The sequence below is a fragment of the Schistocerca gregaria genome, chromosome X (assembly GCF_023897955.1).
Source record: "Schistocerca gregaria isolate iqSchGreg1 chromosome X, iqSchGreg1.2, whole genome shotgun sequence".
NCBI classification, from domain to species: domain Eukaryota; kingdom Metazoa; phylum Arthropoda; class Insecta; order Orthoptera; family Acrididae; genus Schistocerca; species Schistocerca gregaria.
In genome coordinates, this window is record NC_064931.1 from 518,563,252 (window position 1) to 518,589,770 (window position 26,519).

Here is a 26,519-nt window from a genome sequence, read left to right on the forward strand (position 1 = left end):
GGGAGAGGTAATTCGTTGAAATTGCGTTGGAATGGGATACGGAGTGTGTATAGGTATAGGAGTGGTGCGACATGTTTGTAAAGGTGCAGCAGCATACCAGGTTGGTGATCAGAGGGGTGACAATGGGGTGATTGCAATCCAGTTTTCAGATAGTATGGAAGGAGAAAGGTGTTTCATGAGTGTGAGGAGGAGTGGGAATCTGATGAGATGGTAGTGGGTCCATGTGAAGGAATGTAAAGGAAAGTGGAAAGCAAGATGTGTATGACATTCAAGGATTTGGAGGGACGTATAGAATTTTGGTTGGGCAGAGATCCATGCAACATTTGCATAGCGGAGGATGTCAGATCTACTGTGGGCTTTCTGTTGGATGGTTAGTAAGTGAGGGTTCCATGGTAGCAGCTGGTCAAGAGTTAGTCCAAGAAATTTTAGTGTGTTAGTTAACTGGAGATGGCGGTCATAAATGATAAGGTAGAAGACATGCAGGCAGAAGGTTGGGTGGTTCATCTTATAATCATTGGGCAGTTTTTTGTGGGTGGAGGGTTAATCTTGAGGAGCCACAGGTGACAACAGGAGGTGAACTGACTGAGGTTGACTTGGAGGAATCATTAGGATTTCTTGAGTATGGTGTATGGTGAAAGGAAATCAGTGTCATCAGCACTCTGAAGGAGGTGGACTGGTGGGTGTAGTGGGCTTATGAGCAGTGTAGAGGAGATAAAGGAGAAGAGAGAGGACACCTGCAGTGGGCTGGAAGGTATGGGAACTGGTATTGTTAATAGTGACAAAGGAGGGGCGATTAGTAGGAGAGATACAATAAGGCAGAGATCGTTAACTGGAAGTGTTCAGTTTGAAAAGTAGGCCAGAATGCCATTTAGAGGAGTTAAGTTGATGGGATAGGAGATGGGTGATGTGCAGGAGCTGGTCATCAGAGGAAAAATTGGGATAGAAGCCACATTGGGTAACAGGGAGAAGGTAGTGTTGGTTCAAGTGTTGATAGATGCATTAGTAGAGGACTGGACCGAAGACCTTACTAAAAACAGAGGTGAGACATATGGGGCAGCAAGGGAGGTATGAGTAGGAATTATGTTGGGTTTGAGGAACAGTAGGATTTCAGAGGTTTTTCTATTATTGAGGACAGTAATATGTGGAGAGGAAAATGGTGTAAAGTGTTGTAAAGGTGATGAGATAGGAGATGGGGCATTCTTTGATGTGTCGATAAGTAATCCAGTGTTGTGTTTTTTTGTAGAGTACTTGTTTGATGTCTTTTGTTGTCTTTGGTGTACTAAATTCTGTTTGTGGTCTGTTATCCAAGTACTGGAAGCTGGTAGCCAGGGATGGGACAGCAGTATTTGTACATTTGTGGATGTAGGGGACAGTGGGTAATCAAAATGAGGGCCACCAGGAGTGGAGAAGACATTGGAGAGATAGGCTGCAAAACGCTCAGTAATGCTCAGGTTGTCATGAAAGAGATGGCTGTTGTGAAGGAGAAGGTAATGACATATGGGGTTATTGCCAGTGAGTTGATGTAATGCTTTCCAGTACTTAGAACAGTTAATGGGGAGTGCAATGTTGATTCTGGTGCCAGTCCTGGCGTTTCTTTTTTGGCTTTAATAAATTCCTCATGTGTCTGTATTTTCCAGTTGCATGTGAGTGTATCCCAGACACAAGTTCTTAAGAAGGACCAGTAAATAGAATGGGATTCTTGGATGCAGATTTGGGCTTGTTGGGGGAGGGGGAGATGGTACATATATGTGGTCTTGGTAGGAATGAGGGTAGATGTTGCATCTGATAAGGTGCACTGCAGAAAGGATGTGGCCGGAAGGGTATCGTCAGGTTGCTGGTAGGATAGGAGGTGACCTCCAGTGTGGTTGTCTATGGATTATTAGTAGAAATTCCAGTTGGCCTGGGAGTAGTTTTGGATGGAGATTGGGTTAGGATGCATAGGGATGAGACTGGATAGGGGACATGGTGACGAGTACAGGTACGTGGTCGCTTACAGTCGGATTGAGGACTGCACCAGTGAGGTGTCCAAGGAGGTTGGGGGATGTTAGGATGGCACTGGGGAAGTTGTTGGTTTTAGGACAGGCGTGGTGTGGGATGGAAACAATGTACTCTGCAGGGGGCCGATAAACTGATGCCACTGCTGAAGTTCTGTGGGAGATGCACTATGGATGTTGCACTTCCACCTCTGTAAATGATAGAATTATTCAGTACGCAACAGATAAATAATATAAGTTCTCTATTCTCGGTTATCATAATATCTCTTGAAGCCATATACAGGGTGTTACAAAAAGGTACGGCCAAACTTTCAGGAAACATTCCTCACACACAATGAAAGAAAATATGTTATGTGGACATGTGTCCAGAAACACTTACTTTCCACGTTAGAGCTCATTTTATTACCTTTCTTCAAATCACATTAATCATGGAATGGAAACACACAGCAACAGAACGTACCAGCGTGACTTCAAACACTTTGTTACAGGAAATGTTCAAAATGTCCTCCATTAGCGAGGATACATGCATCCACCCTCCGTCGCATGGAATCCCTGGTGCGCTGATGCAGCCCTGGAGAATAGCGTATTGTATCACAGCTGTCTACAATACGAGCACGAAGAGTCTCTACGTTTGGTACCAGGGTTGCGTAGACAAGAGCTTTTAAATGCCCCCATAAATGAAAGTCAAGAGGGTTGAGGTCAGGAGAGCGTAGAGGCCATGGAATTGGTCCCCCTCTACCAATCCATCGGTCACCGAATCTGTTGTTGAGAAGCGTACGAACACGTCGACTGAAATGTGCAGGAGATTCATCGTGCATGAACCACATGTTGTGTCGTACTTGTAAAGGCACATGTTCTACCAGCATAGGTAGAGTATCTCGTATGAAATCATGATAACGTGCTCCATTGAGCGTAGGTGGAAGAACAAGTGGCCCAATCAAGACATTACCAACAATGCCTGCCCAAACGTTCACAGAAATCTGTGTTGATGACATGATTGCACAATTGCGTGCGGATTCTCGTCAGCCCACACATGTTGATTGTGAAAATTTACAATTGGATCACGTTGGAATGAAGCCTCATCCATAAAGAGAACATTTGCACTGAAATGAGGATTGACACATTGTTGGATGAACCATTCGCAGAAGTGTACCCGTGGAGGCCAATCAGCTGTTGATAGTGCCTGCACACGCTGTACATGGTACGGAAACAACTGGTTCTCCCGTAGCACTCTCCATACAGTGACGTGGTCAACGTTACCTTGTACAGCAATAACTTCTCTGACGCTGACATCAGGGTTATCGTCAACTGCACGAAGAATTGCCTCGTCCATTGCAGGTGTCCACACATCAAATGGGCACCTGCCAACTCCGCATTTGTAAACATTGCACTGACTTCAAAACCACGTTCATGATGAACACTAACCTGTTGATGCTACGTACTGATGTGCTTGATTCTAGTACTGTAGAGCAATGAGTCGCATGTCAACACAAGCACCGAAGTCAACATTACCTTCCTTCAATTGAGCCAACTGGCAGTGAAACGAGGAAGTACAGTACATACTGACGAAACTAAAATGAGCTCTAACATGGAAATTAAGCGTTTCCGGACACATGTCCACATAACATCTTCGTGTTTATTCTACTCTAACTCGATTGTCCTGTCAGCTGTTAACGTCTTCGATAGAGCATGCAATATATGTATGTATAGGAGCTCTCATGAAGCGCACGACCTCAAGATGACGTCACTCTTGCACAAAGTAATGTGAACTGTAGGATACCTCCTGCATATCGCAGACATATAGAATATCGACTGCCAATCGTAAAACAGAAGAATAAAGATGTGCTTCATGAATGTTAACGTGTTCATCAGTACTTACATGTCGGTTGCTGATTTCGTCAATAATTCTGACGCTGATCCCTGTATGCTGGCTTAATAAGGAATTATGGGTGTCGATAATATTGAGAAGTGTGTTGCTATGGGAGGACAGAAACAGATGGCTTGTTTTTGGCTAGCTTACTGATGATCGTGTGTCAGGAGATGAGCTTCTTAAAGGAGAACCAGGTAGGACAGAAATTATTGAGTATTCTGTACTGTAGCATAAAGATTCGCTAGGTACATGTTTATCAGAGACATTCAAGACGTATCGATCAGTTGAAACATACAACAGAAATGTGAACGTTTTGCTTAAGTGTACCAATTACTTTTGACGAGACAGTGTTCCTTGTGTGAATGAATGTCTTTCGTAAGTAGGTAGATTAATGTAGTGTATTTTTTTCGGAAACTGTCATACATTAAAACGCACAAATCCATTGAGATGATCCGTTACGCTAATCAATGGCATGAAGAATTATCGTAAAATGTCTACATCCTTGGCTGGTTAATGTAATACGTATTGAACTCATCATTTTGTGACTTAGAAATGAAGTTAAAATTGGTGTTCGTGGATTTCCAGTCACTTTTGTTAGAGTGCTTGTCCTTTCGAATTTCCGTACAACATACTAACGTAAGTTATGATAAGAGTTACATGCCAACCTGAAACATTTCTTTGCTCTGGTGGTTTTCTTTCGCATTCTCAACCTCTTTCCATTTCTCAATAGTGTTATTTAATTTATTGTTGCGCCACTTCATGGATATTTCACGTTGTGCGTGAATTGACTTTCCTGTGTTAGGCTGAGTCACATACAATAGTGGGAGAAGGTACCAGTTATGCTATATTTGCAAAGTTCCAAGTTATTTAGAACATTTAAAATCTCTCAATGTCCTCTTGGTACACATGAATAATCTCAGTATATGACTCAAATTGTTGCACTGAGATGTGAATGTTACTCTGACAAGTTTAGTGTGAAGGTGTAATGTATTTATTCACCCGTAGCACATTCACCTTCAACCACTGTTGAATTTTTAACATGATTGATTTGACTTGGGCATTACGGAAAAAGGTAAGTGAGAAAACATTGAATTTGAGAATACTTACGAACTATTAGGGAGAATTGTTACTTTAATTACATGGGTTTTCTTCGCACATTGTGTAAGTAATCAAAGGTTGTAGTGCCCCCATCAGTGTCATCAAGAGAGATAGAGGCAAATTAGTGGCATTATCGAATGTAGACAGTAATTTTATTAATACTCGCACATCTCAGTTGTGCTTTATTTCAGGCACATTGTTATTACTATCGTTGTTAAAATGCTTTTCAAAATTGCTATTATTATTATTTATTATTTAAATTGTTATTGCTGGTAATTTGTGTTTGACCAACTGTTACATTGTGGCGTAGCAGTGCAGTGGTAATGTTTGCCCGTAAGAAACACAAGGCCCAGTTTGATTTAAGTGTAAAGATGATGTAAATGGTAATTCTTAAACAGAAATTACTTAGTTGGTGTTAGGTTGTTGTCAGTAAATTTGTTAGACTAGTTGACTTTCAGGTTAGGTAGATCTTGAAATTTTTTCATAGACCAAATTCAAAAATATGAAATCATATCGTGTAACATACCATACATTGAGAATTATTTTTAAGCCAAAATATGCAAATACATTGGCATTCAATAAATCTGTCACAATTTAAAATGCAAGATTCAGTGACAGAATTGCATCACAAATATCATTGGTGGCATTACCTGTATCATGAGACCACCAATGAACAGTCTTAATACCAAAAGTTTGCATGGTATTTACTCCAACAGTAAATATTATTGCACTGCATACAATATTGAACCAGAGCTACAATAATCCAGCAAGGTGACACTCTGGGTAAAGTTCTGTGCTAACATTTGGGAGGACATCACGTTAAATCCCTGCATTGCCATTCAGATCGAGGTTTTCTGTGGTTTCATTAAGTGGCTTAACGTAAATGTCAGGATCTTGCCTCTGGCAAGGACGCAGCCAATTTCCTTCCCCAAACTAAGATAGTGCTCAATTTCATTTGTACTCGTTGTTGACAGAACATTAAAGTTGAATCTTCGTTCGCCTTTCCAAGACTGTAATTAAAACTAACATGACATGTATGAAGACCCTGTGCGCTAACAGTCTTTTGACTCACTGCTTCAGCTGTCTAGTTAATGGTACCTAACATAATCTCCTGGCGTCATACTTTTTGTTTTTGTCAACTGAGGTCCAATCAATCACCTGCAGTCTAACATAGATTTCAGGCTACATTACAGATCAGTCTTTCACCGTGACCAGAAATCCAAAAGGTAATATTGAAGCAAAATAAACATTCTCTAATTGGCTGGCCATAGTAGTCTGTACAATTTCTGGAAGAGGCTTTGACACTGTCCCTAGATAATGTTGCCAGCTCTCATTGCTTCTGAACCAATAGTTAACATTAACTGCTAGGTTATATGATAAGGCATTGGTCCACAATTATTCTTACTCAACAAAAATTGTTCAGTCCAAATCCTAAACCCTTTAGTTTCCCGCAGTTCATTTGAGCCTCATGATTTAAGTAGAATATGGTTGGGGCAATAGATTTGCGTTTGAGAGGTGCAGTATTCAAATCCTTGTCTGGCCATTCAAGGTTTCGTAATTCGCTGTAATACCGATATCAGTGGTACAGCGAAACCTGGGCTTCCTTTCGCATGTTAAAAGTAAAGGTAGTGGCACGTACTTTGAATATCTGCTCATATTCTAAGTTAGTACCACCACCATTGAGAATGTCAACATGGATAGATCTTAGAATATAGTTGTACAGACATTCTAAGACCTACTTGTGTTACATCTACAATTGTATAGTTACAAATTGTAAAACCATAGAATTTTTTATTTTAATAATATTTTCCTGTTTGCTCATTTGTTAGATTTTTTACAGCAAAAATGCGGAAAAGTAAGAATATATGGTCAAGTATTTTGAAATGCCATTATTGTGATACTATACTGTGACTATGAAGTTGGTATAAACATGTTGTACTCATATTAAAAGGAATTTCTCTTTGACATAATGAAATTTTTAAAGTTACATGCTAAAAGAAATACTTGAGATGATAATTTAATGACTTTTTTTTCCTTTGTGTTTTGTTTGTAGGCAAGGCCTCAGGAAAATGTGTGTGTGAAGACTCAAAGGAATTAAAATTAAGCAAATTGTGTCTCGTTCTTTGCACCTGGAGAATGTATTAGTGTCACAACCATAAACTTACTCAGGTAATGTTAATAACTTGTGCTTGCAGTTGAATATCTTGCTATTTGTATGAGGTAAGAACAGTAGTAATATATAGCTATGGTTCTTAGTGCATCAGGAAGTTCTCTTGTACATAATCATGCTGCTTGTAACATGTCTAATTATTTCATCTTCTAAACAGGTGAATTTATACTACCCTGCTTGAAAGACAGCTCTTACTCTGAGAAAGCCCTCTGTGGAACTCCAGCCAGATAACAACAGTGGACATTACAAAAGTCATAATTAGAACTTTACGTACAGAGCAAGAACAATAAATGTATTGTTCCTAGTAAGTTGAACTGTGTGCTGGACCAGGACTCGAAATTGGAACCTTGCAGATGAACATATGTGGAGTACGAGAAGGAGGAGGAAGACGTACTAGTGGAAGTAATGGGGGGCAGGTCACGAATCATGCCTGGGATCGCTTGGTCGGTAATAGCAGTCCTCACGAGAGGGTAGGTTCTGTTTCAAGAGCCCCAGAAGTTTTAAAGCAGAACACACTGCTGTGGAGTGAAATGCATAACTTTAGAGTACAGAAGCATATAAGAGTAATGTATAGTGTAAATCCAAGAACATCATGTTGGAACCTATTTAAAGAATTGGGCATACTAACCACAGCTTCTCAGTATATTTATTCCTTAATGAAGTTCGTTGTAAGTAATACATATATTTTTCCAACTAACTTCTTAGTACACAGTATCAATACTAGTAATGAGAACAATATACATAAAGATTTAAAATCACTTACTCTTGGCCGGAAAGGAGTCCGGTATTCAGCAATGCATATTTTCAATAAGTTACCAGCAACCATTAATAGTTTAGTTTCAGACAAGGCACAATTTAAACATAATTTAAAGGAATTTTTGGTGGGCAACTCCTATTCCATCTATGACTTTCTCAACAAGTGCAGTAGACCATTGTAATAAAAATTTATTACTTTAATTTTTGATGATACTTGGCTGTAACAGGTATGAAAGGTGAATGTATGGAAAGCAGATGCAAGTATTTAACCTGTAAATATTAGAAGTTTAATTTTAATTCATGTACATAATTTTATTGTTTATTGAATGAGGATCATTAAAATTAATGAAACTCAATTTTTCTAATTACATTTGTGTAATGTGTTTATCTGACATGTTCCACACCCAAGAGGATCCCCTCTTTTGTGGGTCTATGCAATAAGTAATTAATCTAATCTAATCTGTGACCTGTTACTACAATTCTGAGACGACTACTCAGGTGGACTGACCACCCAAGTTCCCCGTTGGGTGGGTGTAGGTACTACCAGATGGTACATGCACTCGATCAGGGGTAGATTTGACACTGCTCCACACAAATCCCACGAGGCACCAACGAAACAAATGGCAACCCAGACAGAGCCTCATGCACCTGAACAAGCTTTATTTAGGTAGATAAACACCTTTTAAGGATAACCATTTGAATTATTCTTTTACAGAAATTGTGTGTAATGTGTCAGTTTACGGAATATGTATACATGTTCAGTGTCAACATTAATCAACCCATCGTTTAGCAGTACTCATGCAAATACCCAAGAGGCTGTCCACTAGTGGTCATTTTACCTAACAGCCATTCACCTCGCTAGCATGTAGCTGGTTGAAAGGTTTTTTTAGGTGCATACCTTCCATGCAGTCCAGGATGTGAAGCCATGGGCCATCTTATCCAAAACACACAATGTTCCACTGCCACACCTGATGATTGTCCCTGGAGTATGCCCCCGAGTTCACAGTAAGAGGTCTGGTGGCACCAGCCACTCCTTAGTGCAGGAAAAACCGTCACTGTGCCCATACGCAACCACTGCTGGCAGAACTCCCAAGGGAAAAAGGAAACATCCCTCCAACTAATGGATAAAACAATGAGACAAAAAGTATTTTTTTTCATGTTTATAATTGCAAATTAACAACTTTGTTTTTTTCCTTTAATGAACAATTGTTAATAATCCAATTCTCTGTAATCTTAGAGATATGTTTATATATTATGTTCTTCATATTATTTAAAATAGCATTCACAACAGCGTACCAGTAAGGCTGTAATAATAAATCTTTGCTAATAAATTAAGAAGCATCCGACCCACTGTACATTTAAAGGCAGTGGTTTACTCTACAATGTTAATGAAATGAAATAACATCCGTCCCCAAGTTGTGAAACACTGTTAGAGAGGCCCTTTCACTGAGGCACATCTGGCTTGGGTGCCCCTGCCAGTAGCTATGCCACTACCTGTATAGCCTTCTGCATCAATGGGGCAATCAAACCCTCCTGCCTGGCACTGAAGGCACCTATAATTATGCTGTGTCCCCCAGGAGGGATGTGGAATGAGTGAAGGTGTACAACAACAAAAGACAAGGAAATCAAGGAAATTTATTCCATATATTTTAATAACAAACTATCTCTGTACTGCTTAATCCTATCCATGTTAAATTTAGTGAAGTGAGTAAGAAACCTCCTACCTCAGAACTATGCAGCTGCCTCCTCAACAATACTACATAGCTGCGCTGTTTATCTTATATTGGTAGCTTAAAAATTGCTTAATTACAAAAGTATTTTCCACAGAAAATATTTATTTACATTTGTAAATACTGAGATCTATTTACAGTACATTACTACTTGTTATGCAACTTTTACATTAAACACTTACCTCTCACACTGCTAACAGAAATTTTCAATCCCTGAATTTAGATATTCGGGTTATTTGTAAAAAGGATGTCTAATGAGACTCCACTCACATGCGTAAACATATCAGGAAGTCAATGTAACAAATCAGCTGCCCCAGTATATAACTCCATATGACACTAGGATGCAACACTATTTTAGATCAACACAATAAGTGAAGGAAAAAAAAAACTATGAACTGAGTTTCTAGGTTAGTTTATCAATGGGCTGGCCCCTTTTTAACTTGTTATCCAACTGGACCCCATGGTATTTTCTATTTAGTGTATGATGATTCATGGCTACCCCTAGTGCTAACAAGTCACTATTGCTTGTCTGAGATTGCATAATACAGTTGTCTGTGATATTATGACCTAACTTGCTTGCTGTGAACAAATTAGCCTAGCCAATGTATGAAAATTAAGGAGAAAAACAGTTTAGTCACATATAAAAAAAAAATACAGTGATAGGAGTGAGTGTCACGAACTACAGTGAGGGTGTGTGTGTGTGTGTGTGTGTGTGTGTGTGTGTGTGTGTGTGTGTGTGTGTGTGTGTGTGTGTGTGTGTAGGTGGGGGTAGACGGGGGGGGGGGGGGGGGGGGGGAGATAGGGTTGTGTTTAAAGGTTGCTGTATGTTGGCCTTCAATAAAGCATAAACCACAGGTCTACTAAACATTTTTCCTTTTTTTCCTTAAACTACATCAATTTTTCTCTCTAGGAGTAATAGTTTCCCTAACAACACATGGAAAAGTCTTAGATTATAAAAAAAATAGTGTATAATGGTATAAAATTAATGTTCCCTATTAAATGTAGTGGTGCACAAACAAATGTTAAATTAGTGCACCACATCTAAGTGCAGTAGTAATGTATTAAAAGAAACTGAGTTCTAGAGATGCAAAAGGGTAAGAAAGGGGTGGGTGGAGGGTAAAAGTGTGAGGGGATGTAGGTAGTCAGATTTTTGTCATGCAGTTCCCCCCTTCATAGGTCTGCAAACTGAAGAGCAAGCAGGTGATTTCCTACTATTTACCATACTATGTCACAAGAAGCAACTACAGGGTCTTTCACAAAGTTGCACCAACCTATACTGCTCTACTGCACTTAGACATGGTACAGACAATTAATATTGTTTTATTAACCCACTTCATTTAACAGTAAACAGTAATTTTATACCATTAAAACATTTTTAATAGTCTGAAATCTTTTGATCCCATGCAGTGCAGAAAGTATCAGGCATGCAGAAAAAATGAATGCACATTTTTTGTAGGTTATTTAATTTAATTCTGTACAGAGAAACATTTTCACTAGAAGTTACAGTTTTCCAGTTAAGCAAGAAAAGGAAAGAAGTGACCTTTAAATGCCCCCACCCCAACACTTATACCTCACTGGTGGGTATTTTCACATGTTGCCCATGACACTCCTTCCAACCACTGTACAAAAATTTGCAACTATTTTTTAAACATTGTTTAAAGTCATTGGAAAATCTTTTATGTAGGTGGAGAAGAGATCAGGGCAAATACCAATTCTTGTAGCATTCCACATATCTTTCCCAATCTGAGAGTAAACTCATCCCTGTGCACCTGGAAGTGCAACCTTCTACTTTTTGTTATGAAGGTGAAACTCCATCCCTGCAAGAGGGATGTTCTTAATGACACAACGTTTTAGTTGTCCAAGTAGAATTTTATAAGCCACTCAAATGGTGAAGTCACAAAATACAGGGTGATTCAAAAAGAATACCACAACTTTAGGAATTTAAAACTCTGCAACGACAAAAGGCAGAGCTAAGCACTATCTGTCGGCGAATTAAGGGAGCTATAAAGTTTCATTTAGTTGTACATTTGTTCACTTGAGGCGCTGTTGACTAGGCGTCAGTGTCAGTTGATGCTAAGATGGCGACTGCTCAACAGAAAGCTTTTTGTGTTATTGAGTACGGCAGAAGTGAATCGACGACAGTTGTTCAGCGTGCATTTCAAACGAAGTATGGTGTTAAACCTCCTGATAGGTGGTGTATTAAACGTTGGTATAAACAGTTAACAGAGAACAACTACCCGAGGCGATGGATTGGCCGCCAGGCAGCCCGTGACAGAGCACTTAACCACTGGCCTCCAAGAAGCCCTGATCTTACCCCCTGCGAATTTTTCTTATGGGGGTATGTTAAGGATATGGTGTTTCGGCCACCTCTCCCAGCCACCATTGATGATTTGAAACGAGAAATAACAGCAGCTATCCAAACTGTTACGCCTGATATGATACAGAGAGTGTGGAACGAGTTGGAGTATCGGGTTGATATTGCTCGAGTGCCTGGAGGAGGCCATATTGAACATCTCTGAACTTGTTTTTGAGTGAAGAAAAACCTTTTTAATTACTCTTTGTAATGATGTACAACAGAAGGTTATATTATGTTTCTTTCATTAAATACACATTTTTAAAGTTGTGGTATTCTTTTTGAATCACCCTGTATATCAATCACAACTAGCTCTGCAGACACATCATTTGTGCCGTCGTGTATTGCTAGTGGAGAATCCTTCCAGAAAGCCAATCTGAGAGGAAGTTAAAGTTCTGCTCAGTGAAATGAGCCAATATGCTGTCATAATCCATTTTCTCAACCACTTCTGAAAAAACAAAGAACAGAAATAGGGCTGTAATTAGAGTTGTTTTCCTTATATAGTATTGTAAGTGGGTATTACTACAATGTAAGTCCGGCAGAAAATTGGCCTAAGTCACTGATGGATTACATACGTAACTTAAGTGTAATATGAAGTCAGCACAAAGATTGCCACAGCTATTACACACAGCATATTAAATCCATTTTTGGTTACAAATGTCCATTCCTCACACTATGCAGCATACAAGCTTACAAAACTTCTTTTGTTGCCCTATGTGTAAGTCAAGAATTAGTAACATTTATATTTTCTTAATTTTGAACAAATCAAAAATCATTTTTTTTTCATTAACACGAGGGAAACACAAAACAATTTTTCTGAATAGTCCTTTCTTTACAATACACTTGATCCAGTGTTCCACAAGTTTATATATTAGCTCGAGGTAGAAGGTATTTTGAACAATTGCTCACCTATTTATGCACTGCTTCTTGCATCTGTTTCAGAAGAAAATTGACAGCTTCTTAAAGTACCTTTCAGTGCCGCAAACCAGGGCTGATGAAATGGTGTGAGGTGTGGGCTGCAGGAAACCTGTTTCAACAACTCTAAACCCGAACGGCCCATTGTTTCATTGATGCGGATGGCAATGTGCGGGCATGTATTCTCATAAATTACTCACTGCATTTGGCAACTGCAACAAAGCATGCCAAACATTGCTCATATGACCATCATAATGATTTATGCATGCATAAATGACAAGATGAAGTTAACGTGTCAGTATGAAAGTGAGGGTCATTTTTAGTTTTTCTTCCTAAAAGCCCTAGTTAACACATTCTCATCCACCCTATTAATTTCCTATAGATCATATAAAATGAGTGATGTTGATATGGTATGGCACTGTAGAGAAATGGAAGAACAATTTAATTAAATATCTTAGTTTATTGCAACATAACACTAGCCATAATTACCATGCCTTAACCATTAGAAGCAGCCAATATGATTCAGCTATACAAAGTTCGATGTATAATAAGGACTAGTCTGCCCAAAACTTTTGTTTCGCAAAGGCATTGTTTTGACTAATCAATGCTCTTACATTAATAATCACTTTCAATATCACTACCTCTTGTTCAAGAAGCAGCTTACCTCCCACCTCCATGGCTCTGCAAACGGCCCCAACTTAGGACTGTTGACTGAAGCTGTAAAAAAGGAATTGTACTACCTCAAACATCTCTGTGAGCTAATTAGGACACAGCCCCTCAACATGGGAGGGAGTGGGGCTGATTTGTCCTCATCCAAAATACTATTGACTACCGGAACTTCTATTTGACACAATACAGTTCATGGAATGTAGGAATTCTCTCTTTAAAAAAACTTTTAATGCTCTCACTAATGATGAATCATGCTATGTTGAAGTAATATGTGAAAGTCCTAGTGGGAGAAATAGAGGTTCCTCTGAGATAATGGAATTTCGGCACAGGTGCTTTAGCGATAGTCAATCATAACTGCTTATGTGAACCACCATACCTTATTAGCAATATTTTTGTATAAGCTCTGCCATCTACCCATACCATGTCTGTTCTGCATTCCTGATAATTTATTTCACAATTTATTCAGCCTCTGCTCTGTTTCTGAGATAGGTCCACACCCAACAGAGTGGTCGCTTGAACGCTGATCTGTGATCACTTTCCTCTTAACAGTATCCGTTAGACTAGCTATCAAGCTTCATTATAGGCACAACTCTGTAGCTGCATTTGGAAAAATGCTTTCTGGTGCCACTACATTCACTAGTTTGCACTGAACCATTCATTCAAGCAGCAAGTGCATCACAATTGAAGAAAACAAGTTCTGCAAGTATGCTTTGCTCACTGTGAGATATCTACTATCTGCACCACGTCCTCAAGGAGTAGGCAGCCTACTCCCTAGTGGATGCCTAGCTTTATGCTCTCAACCCAATCCTCTTCACACACCAATGTGAACTGCAGAAGTAAATTGTGTTAAGAATATAAAGCATCCTCTAAAAGTGGAAAAATCTTGTCTTACCATACTCCAGGGGTACTGTTAAGATGAAAATGAAGGAATTTCAATGTTAAAGTACCTACATTGTGACTTAAATGGAAGCACTTGTGCAGTTACTCACTATTCAAGAGCATTACAGATAAATACTACCATCGTCCTCCAACATATGACATAGGCTTCCAAGATGAGTTGGTGCAAAGATTTTGTGTAGAGCAACATATGGAAGCATGTGCCACTGAACTTAAACTAAAGGATGGCACTTTCATAATTGTAACAGTGTATAGGTCCCCCTCAGGGAATTTCCAGCTATTTCTGGAAAACTTGGATGCTTTGTTGTGCTATCTGTCAGACAGGGGGAAGCAAATTATCATTTGTGGGGATTTCAATGTTGATTCCCTGAAAGAGTGTAATAGGAAGAATGACCTTTTAGTATTACTCAGTTCTTTCAATTTGAGCTCCGTCATTGATTTTCCTACTCGGATAACAAAGAACAGCAGTACATTGATAGATAACTTTTTTATAGACCAAGATAAGTTTAAGGACATAAATGCTTATCCTGTTGAGAATGGTCTTTCAGATCATAGTGCACAGCTTGTTACAGTACATGACATAGCTCCATGCAGTATAATAAATCAGACTTTCAAAGCAGTGCGTTCAATTAACAATATAAATATTGCAAACTTTAGGGAAAGCCTACAGCAGCTAGACTGGGATGAAGTGTATAAGGAACCCGATGCAAACTTGAAATATAACTTATTTCACAATACATTTTTAAGGGTATTTGAAAATTGTTTTCCCAAGAAAATAGTTAAACATAATTCCAAGAAAACATATAAAAAACCTTGGCTAACTAAAGGAATAAGAATATCTTGCAACCGCAAAAGAGAACTGTATCTAACAGCAAGATGGAGTACTGACCCCGAAATTGTTCAATATTATAAAAACTATTGTGCGGTACTAAGAAAAGTTATTAAAAAGTCCAGAAGCATGTGTATCATGTCTGAGATCAGTAACTCTGATAATAAAATTAAAGCAATTTGGAATATTATTGAAAGGGAAACAGGGCAACCAAGAGCACAGGAAGACTTTAGTGCAATAAAATTGAATGACAAGTGCACTAACAAACAATCAGAAATTGAAAATATTTTGAATAATCATTTTTTAAATGTTGTGGAGAAAATAGGATCTAGATCTTCACTAGAAGAGGCAAGGCTATTAATAGAAGAGGCCATACCTGCACAGTTTGAAACAGCTGCAATTCCACCAACCTCTCCCTCTGAAATCAGTAAAATAATAAACTCACTCAAAAGTAAAAGCTCTTACGGAATTGATGGCATTTCCAGCAAAGTACTTAAAGCTTGTTCCCCACAGATAAGTAGAATTCTCAGCCACGTATGTAATAGCTCTTTGGAGCAGGGTGTTTTCCCTGATAGACTGAAATATGCCATTGTAAAACCATTGCATAAAAAGGGGGATATGTCGGATGTCAACAACTACCGCCCAATCTCTCTTCTGACAGCTCTATCAAAAATTTTTGAGAAAGTAATGTATTCAAGAGTAGCCTCCCATATTTGTAAAAATAAAGTACTAACAAAATGTCAGTTTGGTTTTCAGAAAGGCTTTTCAACAGAAAATGCTATATATGCTTTCACTGATCAAATATTAAATGCTCTGAATAACCGGACATCACCCATTGGTATTTTTTGTGATCTCTCAAAGGCCTTTGATTGTGTAAATCATGGAATTCTTTTAGATAAGCTAAATCATTATGGTTTGAGTGGGGCAGTGCACAAATGGTTTAATTCATACTTAACTGGAAGAATGCAGAAAGTTGAAATAAGTGGTTCGTGTAATGTTAAAACAGCTGATTCCTCAAACTGGGGTGCTATCAAGCACGGGGTCCCACAGGGTTCGGTCTTAGGTCCTTTACTGTTCTTGATATACATTAATGACTTACCATTCCACATTGATGAAGATGCAAAGTTAGTTCTTTTTGCTGATGATACAAGTATAGTAATAACATCCAAAAACCAAGAACTAAGTGATGTAATTGTAAATGATGTTTTTCACAAAATTATTAAGTGGTTCTCAGCAAACGGACTCTCTTTAAATTTTGATAAAACACAGTATATACAGTTCTGTACAGTAAATGGCAAAACTCCAGTAATAAATATAGAATTTGAACAGAAGTCTGTAGCTAAGGTAGAATTTTCAAAATTTTTAGGTGTGTCCATTGATGAGAGGTTAAACTGGAAGCAACACATTGATGGTCTGCTGAAACGTCTGAGTTCAGCTACGTATGCTATTAGGGTTATTGCAAATTTTGGTGATAAGAATCTCAGTAAATTAGCTTACTATGCCTACTTTCATTCACTGCTTTCGTATGGCATCATATTCTGGGGTAATTCATCGTTGAGTAGAAAAGTATTCATTGCACAAAAACGTGTAATCAGAATAATTGCTGGAGCCCACCCACGGTCATCCTGCAGACATCTATTTAAGGATCTAGGGATCCTCACAGTAACCTCACAGTATATATATTCCCTTATGAAATTTGTTGATAATAATCCAACCCAATTCAAAAGTAATAGCAGTGTGCATACCTATAACACCAGGAGAAAGGATGATCTTCACTATGCAGGGTTAAATCTGACTTTGGCACAGAAGGGGGTAAATTATGCTACCAAACAGCATCAAAAGCCTTACAGATAGTCAACCAACATTTAAAAATAAATTAAAAGAATTTCTAGATGACAACTCCTTCTACTCATTGGCTGAATTTTTAGATATAAATTAAGGGAGGGAAAAAACTAACTTAATCATTAGTGTCATGCAATATTTTGTGTAATGTAATTTCTTGTACAGACATCTTTTATTAACCTGACACGTTCCACATCATTACGAAGTGTCGTATTCATGATCTATGGAACAAGTATTAATCTAATCTAATCTAATCTAACTGTGTCTATTACATCTGTATGTTAGGCAGTAGAAAAAACATCAATGTTAATTTCACTCTCAGAAATGGTAGTTTTGTTTTACAGTTGATAGCTCCATGGCGTATATACTTTTTTGGGTTAGTAAAGTTTTTCACACAGTCTTGTGGCATTTGTCGCTCCAAATAAACTTATTAGTATGGTATCCCGGCTTAATTCAGGGTTGGCAACAAATGCTCCTCATCAGAAAGCCACCATCATATTTATTAAACTTCAATTATTGCAACCATCTGCAGGGGCAACCGAAGGAAGAATGAACTATGTAGATCACTTAACACACCGTTTGCACAGATATGTGCATATGAAATGTGGAATCCCATGATATGACTACATGAGACAATTATCGTAGTGCAAGCATAGAGGTATGTTGTGTTACTTTAATTAGCAAGCGTACACTTATTGGGAAATGTCTCTCTCAGAACCTACAAATTCTGAACTATGAGTGATTTAGTATTATATGAACAATGCTGCATTACCTGTGGACAGTAAAAAATTGTATATAATGCACACGTGTGCGCGTCCCCCCCCCCCCCCCCCCCACACACACACACACAATAGCCTACCTTCCATGTGGCAATTATTACTGCTGAAAAAACCAATAGCACTGCCGACAGTAACACTTTTGACTTAATGCCTGTTGGCCATCATCTTGGGATCATCTGCTGTTGTTTAATGATGTTTCACAATTTTCTCAGCATGAGGTTACAGATAATAAATTACCGGTGGTTAAGCCACAGCTAGTTGATCTCTTCCACATAAATATATGTATACACACACACACACACACACACACACACACACACACACACACACACACACACACACACTGTACATGTGGCAAGGTCTGTTGGAGTGGCCACCACTTTGTTCAGGGAAGCCACTGAAATTCAATAACTTGAGAACAGTTTAGAAAAAGCCTCGAGGTAAATGGATTCTGGATTCACCAGCTGCGACAGTCGCGACTGTAAGCAGTGATCCAGGTACGGTCAAATTTTTTTTTTTATTCCAGTGTTTGATCACAATATAAATTCCTTCAACGATGACCGGATTCAGTCAGTAATGACCATTATGGTGTAGAACAGATCTGAAGATTGTCATTACTAACTGAAACCAGTCATTGTCGAAGGAATTTATATTTTGATCAAAGACTGGATTCTGGATTCTTGTGCAGCAGCAAGTGAGTGATGCAAGCAACAATGTAAGAACCACATCAGTAATGTCAAGGTAAATGTTCACTGACGTTGGCACAGAAAATACATATATAATCGCAGCCACGGCATCAGCTTCGAAACATAGGTCAAAGATCCTGAGACCAACACCAACAAGCTAATGTGTGGCCACAAAACCTCAATTCTGTAGCAACAACTTCATTAATATTCACATATTGAAAGGAATTCTTTCTTTGGGTTGCAAATTTCATTACAATTCCTAATTTCCATTACATTGCAGGCCTACATGTACACTAGTAACCTGAAGGAAGTAAGAAATAATAATGAAATCAATCGTACCACTGCTCAGGATGTTCTCCTCGTCTGCTCTTGACAACTTTTGCTGACAATAGTACATTATGAACCATGATTACATCAGCTTTCCATAAAACTACAGGCTTCTAGTGAAGTCTGCTATAACCTATTGGTCCAAAGGCTTTCATCTGCCTCTCTGTAAAGCATTGTAAATTTCAGCATTTTCATATTTCCAAATAGGATATTGGTAGCCAACTAAACCCGTAATGCTGAACTATACAGTATCTCACATGACAGACATCTTCTGTCATCTAAAATCACTGCCAATCTAAGCATTACAGCACTATGATACCACATGACATAATGGAGTGAAAATAAGCAAAATATGCCAGTTTTTTATATTTATCTCTCTTATGTCTGACATCATTTGCATTGCAGACTGACTTGTTTAGGTGCTTTAGCAGTTAGTTAGTATGTCACTTACAACTGAATTTATTATGAAGTTGTAATCCCAAGAATTTTACACTCTCAACTTCTCCTATTTCCATGTCATTTTACACACACACACACACACACACACACACACACACACACACACACACACGAAGAAAATCTCTTTGAAGTTCTGAACTGCATATAGTAGGTCTTTTCAAAGTTTAGTGACAGTGAATTGGCTGTGAACCATTTATTAATGTCAGTAACAATTTGATTAACTGCCCTTTCTAAATTTATATGTGATTTACTATTTATGTAATGTTTGTATCATCTGAAAATAAGACAAACTTGGCATCTGGTAATGTAACAGGTGACATGTCATTAATATACACAACAAAAGTTAGTGGACCTAGTATGGAACTGTGGAGACCACCACATGTAATTTCTTTCATTTGAGATCATGTCTGATTGCCTACTGCTGAAGTGTTACGTAATGACACACTTTTTTCCTATTAGTAAGATATGGCTGAATCCACTTTGCAGCATTACCAGTGATGCCATATTATTTTCATTTACTTAAATGAATTCTGTGATTCAGAGTCAAAAGCCTTTGACAGGTCGCAGAATATGCCAGTTGCCTCTAATTTGTTGTCAAATGAATTAGTGACATTTTCACTGAAAGTGAAAGCCTTCTCAATGTCAGAACACTTAGAAACCCAAACTGTGACTTTAATGTGTTATTTTCACTAAGGTGCTTAAGTAGACCCTTGAACATAACCTTTTCAAAGATTTTTGAAAAAAACTGGCAAAAGTGAGATCGGTTGGTAATTTGATGGGCATTTCTTTGTCCCCTTTCTTGTGGAGAGGTAAAACTTCAGCATATTTAAGCCAGTCAGGGAATGTTCCCGTGATACGTGATTGATTACACAAATAACTTAGGATATGACTAAACTCACACTCTTTTTATTAACTTTGTTGATATGTTATCATAACCGCTAGAATGCTTTGATTTCAAGGACTTTATTATGGATTCTGTTTCTTTGGGTGAAGTAAGTGTCAATTCCATTTTACTGAGATTGCTTGTGTGCATTAGTCTCTGACATTCCATTGCATTATTTACTGAACCTGACAAGCCCATGCTATCAGTAACTGAGACAGAATACTTGTTTAAATGGTTTGCAACACAGCATGCATTTGTTACCAGGGTTTCATTTATTTTTAGAGCTATTTGTTCCCCTATTTCTGGTCCTACCTGTGTCTGACTTAACTATACTGCTGGATGCATGTATCTTCTCATAATGCAGGTTTTTAGATTTCTGAATAACCTTCAATATTTTTTGCAGTAGTTTGCCTTAACACGTTCATGGTAATCAAGAGAGCAGAGCGAGCATTTGTGAAGTTCTAGACTTTCTATTTTCATTAATGGTTGGAGGTATTGCTGGCTTTAAAAAAAGTGTTAAGCAACTTTGTGATCGAGTACTTCTTGTTGAAGCTGACACTTCTCACCAAGTACCTAAACTTCTGGTGTGCAAGACCTTAGGTGACTCCCCTGATGTTAATGAATTGTATAACAGCCTTAACTTGTGAGTTCTGTTCCGATATAATGGAGATGGATCTGGAGGAATTATGAGAGGAATGGAAAAACATAGGTGTCACAGAAGTGCAGAATGAGGAATTACCTGAACAAGTTTTTGCAGGTTACATCCTTCTTAAGGTTTGGCTGTTTGTTCCCCTTTAAATGCAGAAGATTTTGTCATGGCATATAACAGGAGGCCTGTGTGTGGAAATTGCGGAGCTTCATCTCATGAATTGGGCACATCTTGTACACTTTCTCCAAAGTGCATATACTGCTCTGGGTATCAGCTAATAGGGAGCAGGATGTGTGGAGTTTGTAACAAGGAAAGGAAAATTCAGGAGTTGAAAGCCAAAATACACATCATATGTTGAACCTAAAAAAAGCTTCATCCTTCACCAGTTTCATGAAAGGGGCCTACATGGATACTTTTAGCTTGTCCTCCAAACCTTCTATAGCTCATATGAAGAGAGAGTATCTGTGACAATAGTGCTGATTATGGCCAAAGACAATTGTTTTCCCGTGTCTTGGCGTGTATATGAACAAGTGTGTACACTAAGAAAGAAAAAGTTTTTGTATTGCTTTACTAACAAGCTACAGAATTTTTGTTTGGTGATTGTTTGCAGTCTACAGTAATACTGTATACTAGAAAGATTTTGTACACTTAATTGAATATTTCTATTTATGTTGGGTGATGAGTAAGCGACTTCCGTAACAAGTCTATCTGTTGCTGTTAGTGTTACCTGTGAGTAGACAAATACCAGTGCATGCATTAGAACAGCCGGTCGCGGTGGCTGAGCGGTTCTAGGCGCTTCACTCCGGAACTGCGGGACTGCTATGGTCGCAGGTTTGAATCCTGCCTCAGGCATGGATGTGTGTGATGTCCTTAGGTTAGTTAGGTTTAAGTAGTTCTAAGGGAATGATGACTTCAGGTGTTAAGTCCCATAGTGCTCAGAGCCATTTGAACCATTTTGCATTAGAACTCGGAAGAGAAATAAGTGAAGCTTAAGTCGGAAAGGCCACCTGCAGAAGATAGCACAATACCAAGTGATAGTGGAACTAAACAACAGACATGACACAGACTAGGAGAAGCCCAGTGCAACAAGATGTAAAGTGGAAACCACCATAATGATTTCAACAGGCCACAAACAAAGAGAATGAGAATCCAAAACGTGACCAGAGAGTACAATGTCAGACAAGCTAGTTATTAACTAGCTCATAGTACAGAAATGATGATACTTGACAATATCAGATAAGAGGAAAGAACAGGCTGATCATTTGGTGGGTGGCTGTATTTTACCAGCTGTGAACAAGACTATTAGCTGGCATATCCATGTGGTGAGATGGGTGGAACAGTCATTAAACAAGTGCAGTGTGTTGATACCACACTCTCTAACAGCCGTCTATTTCCATTTCCTCCAGTGGCCATTCAGCTTCCACAGTCAAATACCAGAGCATAGCTCTGTGGTTAGGTGTTGGACTTAAAATTGACATCTTGTTATTCAGTCCAAAACCAACCCTGCAGTTCTTTATGTGACATCAATACTTTCACCTCTGGCAATGATTCATTAATGTGCAAAAAGGAAAAGTTGCACCGTAGTACAGTTTGCACATTTAACTGGATAAGCCAGGTCTAAGGTCAGAAGAATGTAATGGGAAACCAGAGGCAACATGTCCATATGTAGGAAACATTGCAGTGTTCAAACTAACCTCCAAACATGAGAACAGTTCACATTTGTATGTCAAAGCAAAGTTCAGATGTGTAACAGTAGCTTTAAGAAGAGGTTTCCTGTTGGTGAATGATAATTAATCACTATAACTTAAATCTAACTCTGTCCCTGTCATGTTATATTCAGTCCTGACCTACAGACCTTTCCATACCTTTCTAAAAATTCCAATCCTGTTAGAAAAAATAGTTTACTTATATTCTACAAAACCAGTTGTATACATTATTCACTATTATGGATATGAGTGTTTTATCACCATGCATTCAAAAGATGGATTTTGAGCAATTGTCTTCTTATCTCAATTTACACTGAAGTGACAAGTCATGGGATAGTGATATGCACATATACAATTGGCAGAAGTATCATGTACACAAGGTATAAAAAGGCAGTGAATGGGTGGAGATGGCATTAGAACTTCGGTGATTCATGTGAAAAGTGTCTAATGTGACTATGGCTGCACGACAAGAATTAACAGACTTTGAATCTGGAGTGACAGTTGGAGATAAATGCTTGGGACATTCCATTTCAGCAATTCAGAGAGCCACAGTGTCAAGGGGATACCAAATTTCTGGAATTCTCTCTCACGAGCATGGCCTTTACTTAATGACCAAGAGGAGTGGCATTAGTGCAGAGTTGTCAGTGTTAACACTGCATGAAATGCCCACAGAAATTAATGTGGGCTGTGCGATGAACATCCATGTATTGACAGTGCGGCAAAATTTGGTATTAATGTTCCATGGCAGTAGACAACCAATGTGAGAGGCTGTGTTAACAGCAAGACATTGGCTGCACAGTGCCTCTCCTGGGTTTGAGACCATATTGGTTGGACCCTAGATGACTGGAAAAATGTGGCCTGGTCAGATGAGTAAATTTCAGTTGGTAAGAGCCAGTGGTAAGCTTCAAAGTGTCGCAGACCCCATGAAGCTGTGGGCCCAAGTTGCCAACAAGGTTCTGTGCAAGATGGTGGTGGCTCCATAATGGTGTGGGCTGTTTACATGGAATGAACCAGGCTCTCTGGTCCAACTGAACCTATCATTGACTGGAAATGGTTATGTTAGGCTAGATGTTCCCAAACAACCATGGAATTTTTGTGGGTGACAGTACGCCACATCACAGGACCACAATTGTTTCTTGGCTACTGAGATCATCTGAAATAAATCCCACTTAACAGTTATGGGATGTAATGGAGAGGTCATTTCATCCACAAAATCCTGCACCAGCTATAGAGGCAACGGGTAACACGGCTCAGTATTTCTGCAAGGGACTTCCAATGACTTGTTGACTCCATGCCACACTGAGACGCTGCACTACAGCGCGCGAAAGGAGGTCTGACACTGAATTGGGAGGCATCTCATGACTTGTCGCCTCATTAGATAATCCCTCTGGTGCATTTTTGTAACTTCTGAATACTTTTGCTACCAAACATATCAAAAACTTCTGATAAAAACAGAAACAGTCAGTTCAGTTTGCCTTAAATTTTCACACTACTTCTTTAATCAAGTAAGTTGAGTGTCTCTGAATGAAATGGTGTGGAAGCTCTGCCTCCAGAAAATCTGCTCTTATTCAGTTGTAAATTGGTACCTTCATAATGGAATGTAATGTGTAATGCAGAATTAAGATGCTTCTGGTGACTAATGAGAGAACTTGGTGCTGCCAAGAACATTAGCAGCTTCCAGCAACAGTTCCCTATATAGGTGCTGTGTGGTATAAGAAGCAAAGCATGCTAGTGTACTACTTTAAATTTGTTTTTAGCAATTTTGTCCTTTTGATAAATGCTGATATGGCCTCTATCAGAGAGACAAATATGGTTAACTTCCTTAACCCACCTTGCTCAAACATGACTGTGTTCTGGAGTTTTCTTGTTCTAGAACTGCATGTCATAGGGTGTGGCCTTATTGTGAAGTGAAATAGTGAACTGCCTATGGCCCAAAAAATTGGAAGGGTAGCATCAATTTGTGTGCAGAAGTCCTGAAAGTGTCTACGATATGGATTTGCCAGCTTATGGGGTTAGCAACGTAGTAAATGACCTGCTGTGGATGCCCACACAGCTGTAAACTACAAAAATAACTGAGGAACTGCACTTCACCCCCCTCCCCCGGGAATGTCTCATACTAGACAAGTGTAACCACAAATGTTTGCACGGTAGAGTAAGTATGGTTTACACGTACATGGAGACAGTATTTGCACAGCAATCACTGACATAGTGTAACTGAGGTGGAATAAGGGGAACCAGCCCACATTTGTCGAGAGAGATGGGAAACTGCCTTAAAAACCAACCACAGGCTAGCCAGCACACCGGACCTAGTCACTAATCCTCTGGGTGAATTCATGTTGGGGACTGGTACACCTTCCCGTTTAGGAAGTGGCACGTTAGACCGAGCGGTTTATCGGGTGGGCAGCAGTTCTCTTCCTCAGTCTAGGAACAATTTTAATGCAGTCTAGAACTATATTTCACACCAGGAAAATGTTTGTGATACACAAGTGTATTTTGTGTCCGATTCAGATTAATTTAAAGCTTAAACCAAACTTGGGAAACATCTGTAAACACAGTCTGTGATCAATTGTTCTGGGATCAAATGAAAGTATGTGGAGGATGTTAAATTATTGAGTGTAAAATGGAAATGGTAATTCACATGCAGTTTCTGTGTGTCAACAAACCTGTGTGTTATAAATTATTATTGTGCTCAGCATGAGAGAGATTCTGTGGTATTTGACATCAATCTTAATGCCAGACTGGCCCTTGGAAATGTTGATTATGACATATTGCTTTGTTACCTTGAGAATGAAATAATAAAAAAAATCAGGTGGCAACCCAGTATTTTGAACTTTCGTTCTCATAGGCTCAAAGTATTCCCACACATTACTCCAAAGACTTATTGTTTAATGCTTGCATGTTCAGATATGTGGCCAACAGAGTAGTAGTCCAGTATGGATAATGAGAGAACTATAGAAGACATACACTGAGGTGACAAAGGTCATGGAATAGCAGTGTGCACATGTACAGATGGTGGCAGTGTTGTGTACATAAGGTATAAAAGGGCAGTGCATTGATGGAGCTGTCATTTGTGCTCAAGGGATGTCTCTCAGATCAAACAGTAACTTGTATTTAAACATTTGTACACAGACTCGTCTCGCATTTCTTACCACAATTGCAGTGATGTGTGATTGAGTTTCTGTTGGTTAATACACAACAGCACTTACACTGTTGGAAAAAGGGGGGGGGGGGGGGGGGTGTTAACATCCCAATCAGTTAATCCAGCAAGTAGTTGACATGTGTAGTATATGTGAGTCAAATTGGTATACAATACACCAAAAATTGATGCAACCATAAATGTTAGGAATGTAATTGCGATCCCAACACGATTGAACTCACTTGGGCAAAAGTTAAGACAATTTATAGAGTAGTGTGATGGATATGTCCACTGAAAGATTACAAAAGTTTTGAGATGCCTGTCTTCAGTGTGTCACTGCAGAGAACTTGAAGGCATACTGCAATAAGGTGGCACAAGTAGAAACTGACTACTGGATGAATGATGGCATCATGGAAGTTGCCATCGATGAAATAATTATTAATGTGCACACAGCTCACTCCAGAGGTGATGAACTGAAACAGTCTGGGATGGATGAATGTGTTAATGATAGTGCAAGTGAATGTGATAGCATTGAGTGAATCTGTACGTAATGTTCATGTACTGAATGTAGATATTTTCAGCGTAATCAAAAATAAAGGTGAAACTTTCTGGCAGATTAAAACTGTGTGCCAGACCGGGACTCGAACTTGGGACATTTGTCAATGCACACACTGCTGCAGAGTGAAAATCTCATTCTGGAAACATCCTCCAGGCTGTGGCTAAGCCATGTCTCCGCAATATCCTTTCTTCCAGGAGTGCTAGTTCTGCAAG

General features: G+C 38.9%; 1 long non-coding RNA gene across 1 annotated transcript; it reads left to right on the forward strand.

Annotated features, from left to right (window-relative positions):
* The first annotated feature begins 3,722 nt into the window (after positions 1 to 3,722).
* LOC126298216 (uncharacterized) lies at positions 3,723 to 8,256 on the forward strand. Its single transcript, XR_007552591.1, has 3 exons — positions 3,723 to 4,058; positions 7,016 to 7,131; positions 7,290 to 8,256. It is a non-coding gene; the product is annotated as an uncharacterized LOC126298216 (long non-coding RNA).
* The last annotated feature ends 18,263 nt before the right edge of the window (positions 8,257 to 26,519 follow it).